Source organism: Peromyscus maniculatus, chromosome 9 (genome assembly GCF_049852395.1).
Source record: "Peromyscus maniculatus bairdii isolate BWxNUB_F1_BW_parent chromosome 9, HU_Pman_BW_mat_3.1, whole genome shotgun sequence".
Classification (NCBI taxonomy): Eukaryota; Metazoa; Chordata; class Mammalia; order Rodentia; family Cricetidae; genus Peromyscus; species Peromyscus maniculatus.
Genome location: NC_134860.1, coordinates 48,237,589 through 48,241,521, shown reverse-complemented (window position 1 = coordinate 48,241,521; position 3,933 = coordinate 48,237,589). Strand labels below are relative to the sequence as shown.

General features: G+C 39.8%; 1 pseudogene; it reads right to left on the bottom strand.

Moving 5' to 3' along the window:
- Window positions 1-668: 668 nt before the first annotated feature.
- LOC102910604 (small ribosomal subunit protein eS6 pseudogene) lies at window positions 669-1,462 on the bottom strand (annotated as a pseudogene).
- Between the last annotated feature and the right edge of the window lie 2,471 nt (window positions 1,463-3,933).

Sequence of the window (3,933 nt, the reverse complement as noted above, 5' to 3'; positions counted from 1 at the left end):
AATGAGATGATCATGTGTGTTTTCTTTCAGTTTGTTTATATGGTGGTTTGTGTTTAGTGATTTTCACATATTGAACTATCCCTGCACTCTAGGGTGAAGCCTAGTTCATTATGGTGTGTGATCTTTTTGATGTGTCCTTTAATTTGCTTTGCAAGTATTTTATTGAGTATTTTTTTCATCTATGTTCTTAAGGGTAATTGGTCTGTTCTTTTTTCTTTGGTCTGGGTAACTATGAGCTCATAAAAAGAATTGGGCAATGTTCTTTCTATTTCTATTTTGTGAAATAATTTGAGGATTATTGGAATTAACAAAAAGAAATAGTTGCATTGAGAGGAGTAGATGACAAGAAATGATCAATAAAATAGAAGCAAAGAGAACAATGCAAAGAATCAATGAAACAGAGTAGGCTCTGTGAGAAAATTAACAAGATCAACAAACCTCTATTCAAGTAACTAAAGGATGGAAAGAAAATATCCAAATTAACAAAATCAGAAATGGAAAGGAGTACCTAAGAACAGACACTGAGGAAATAGAGAAAATCATAAGGACGTACTTTAAAAACTTTTACTTCACCAAATAGGAAAATCTAAAAGAAATAGGTAAATTTCTCAATACACAACTCTTCCCTTTTTCTTTTTCTTTTCTTTCTTTCTTTAAGGTATGATCATTTATTTGTTACCCTTAAAGACTTGTTTTTGACTGGACTCAGACTCAGAAGTTGAAGCTCTCAGAGAGGACAGCCTACATCTCTTGGCGATCTGTTCCTGGTGCTTTTCTTTGGCTTCCTTCATTCTCTTGGCCAAACGTTTAGCATATTCTGCAGCCTCCTCCTTGTTTTTCTTGGTTCGTTGTTTCTTTAGAGCAATACGATGGCGTTTGTGTTGCAGGACACGTGGAGTAACAAGACGCTGAATCTTGGGTGCTTTGGTCCTGGGCTTCTCACCTTCTTTGTTTAACGTCTTTCTGACCACGTATTGGCAGACATCATCTTCTTTAGAGAGATTGAAAAGCTTTCGGATTCTGCTAGCTCTTTTAGGTCCCAACCGAAGAGGCACAGTAGTATCTGTCAGTCCAGTCCAGGGATATCCTTCTCTCCTTTTTTTTTTTTTTTTTTTTTTTTTAAATAACCAAGTTGAGAACACTGAGATTGGCATCCACGGTTGCATCCTCGAACAGACTTGCGCTTCCTCTCTCCAGTTCTCGTTGGTCTATAACAAGAATGCCCCTTACTCAACAGCAGGCGCACTCTGCCATGGGTCAACACGCCTTGCTTCATGGGAAAACCTTGTTTGTCATTCCCGCCACTGATTCGGACCCCATAACCCTTCCACTCTTCACATCGAACGTCAGCAGCCACTTCTGTGGCAATGCGCTTCTCGTAGACTGTATGAAGCTTGCGCTCATCGTCCACTTCGATGAGTTTCTGACTGCCGGTCGCAGGGAAGGAGATATTCAGCTCCATCTTGACACAGCCGACCGCCTAGGAGGCGCCACGAAAAAGAGCCCCCTTTTTCTTGAAGTACCACCCTTCAGCCTCTGCTTTGCCCTTTGGCTCAAGTTCCCCCCCGCCCCCCCGAATGATGTAGTATGATGTTAGGATTACAGAATAGTTTAGCAAAAGCTGCCATCATTAGGGTTTATTTATTTTTCTCCTTTTTTTTTATTAAGAGATTTTTCTATTCATTTTACATATCAACAACCACAGATCCCCCTCTCCTCCCTCCTCCTGCCCCCCAGCCTTTTCCCCCATTCTACCCCCCCATTCCCACCTCCTCCAAGGCGAGGTCTCCCATGGGGAGTCAGTAGAGCCTGGTACATTCAGTTGAGGCAGGTCCAGGCCCCTCCTCCCTGCACCAAGGCTGCACAAAGTGTCCCACCATAGGCACTAGGCTCCAAAAAGCCAGCTCATGTACCAGGGACGGGTTCCAATCCCACTGCCTGGGGGTCCCCTAAACAGTTCAAGCTAAACAACTGTCTTGCCTATCCAGAGGGCCTAGTCTAGTGCCATGGGGGATCCTCAGCTATTGGTCCACAGTTCATGCATTCCCACAATTTTGGCTGGCCGTCTCTGTACATTTTCCCATCATGATCTCCTTGTCCCTGTGTTTTTAGTTAGTGTATATTAATTGTAAAAGCAAGAGGTTTCCTAAATGTTCTTTTTTTTTTTTTTTAAAAAGATTTATTTATTATGTATACAGAAGAGGGCGCCAGATCTCATTACAGATGGTTGTGAGCCACCATGTGGTTGCTGGGAATTGAACTCAGGACCTCTGGAAGAGCAGTAGGTGCTCTTAACCTCTGAGCCATCTCTCCAGCCCCTCTGAGTCATCTCTTCAGCCCGGTTTCCTAAATATTCTTAAGGTAACTTGATCACAGTGTTCTCCCTCAAGCATCACTCACTCTTGTCTTTCCTTCTTCCTTTCATTGCTCCTTTGAATTCTCTAACAACATCTTTCATTCTTTCATTGAAAAAAGAACAAGGTTCTGCACAGGAAAAAATGGGGTACAGATCTAAACTGAATTCTCAATGGTGAAAATAAGAAAGAGAATGTTCAACATTCTCATTCATTAGGAAAAAACAAATCAAACTACTTTGAGACTTCATCTTACACCATTCAGAATAACCAAGATCAATAAAACAAGCAACAGCTCAGGCTGGCAAGGTTGTGGAGTAAGGGGAACACTCATCCATTGCTGGTGGGAGTGCAAACTTGTACAGCCTGAGCTATGGAAAGTGGTGTGGTGGTTCCTCAGGAAGTTGGGAAAAGACCTACCTCAGGATCCAGTTACACTACTCTTGGGCATATATCCAAAAGACTCTACATCCTACTACAGAGACACTTGCTCAATCATGTTTGTTGCTACTCTATTCATGATAGCCAGAAATTAGAAACAAACTTGCTGTCCATCAACAGATGAATGGATAAAGAGAACGTGGCACATTTACACAATAGAGCATTGCTCAGCTGTTAAAAAAATAAAGCCATGAAATTTTTAAATGGATATAGTTAGAAAAAAATCATCCTGAGTTAGGTAACCCATACCCAGAAAGACAAATATTGTACATATTTGCTTATATGTAGATGCTAGCTGTTAAGTCTTTGATAATCAAGCTGCAGCCTGTATAACTACATAGGACAGGATTACAGTAAGAGAATATGGGGGAGTAATGTATTTCCCTAATAAGAGGAAATAGAATAGATGGTTATGGATGGATGATGTGGCAGGAACAGGAGGAATAAATAGGGAGGGGAAGAAGTGAAGAGGGTGAGGAAGGGAGTGAATACAGGGAGGAGCAGCTAATACTAAGGGCCATTTGAGGCATCATCACGTGGAAAACTAATATAGGAGAAATGATGCAATTATGTTTTAATCTCAGAAATAAAAAAACATTAAAAAAGAAAGATGTGTACTTATTGCAGTAATTTAATTAATTATTTTTTGTTTATGTCTTTGTCATATTTTGTGTTTCAGTGATTATAGCTTCATTTGTTTTCTTTCTGTAGGCTCCTGCTTATGCTTACTCCTCTCTTCACTTTGAAGAATTTATTCTAGTATTTTCTATAAGGCTGGTTAGGTGAACAAGGTAAACATTGTGTTTTAGCCTGTTCACATCATGGAAAGTTTTTCTTCATCCTCTTTCTTTATCTAGTAGTTTTGTTTGATGCGGTAGTCTAGGTTGGTACCTGTACCTTTTAGAACTGGAGGTACATTGCTCAGGGATCTTTTGGGTTTTAACATTCAGAAACAAGTGGTTATCCTGATTTGTTTTCCTTTATATATGACTTTTGGTTTTTCTTATTTTATGTTCTGAATAAATCAAGAGAATCATAAGGACTTACTTTAAAAACATTTACTCCAACAAGTTGGAAAATCTAAAAGAAATGGATAAATATCTTAATATACAACTCTTCTCTTCATCTTGAAGTGCCA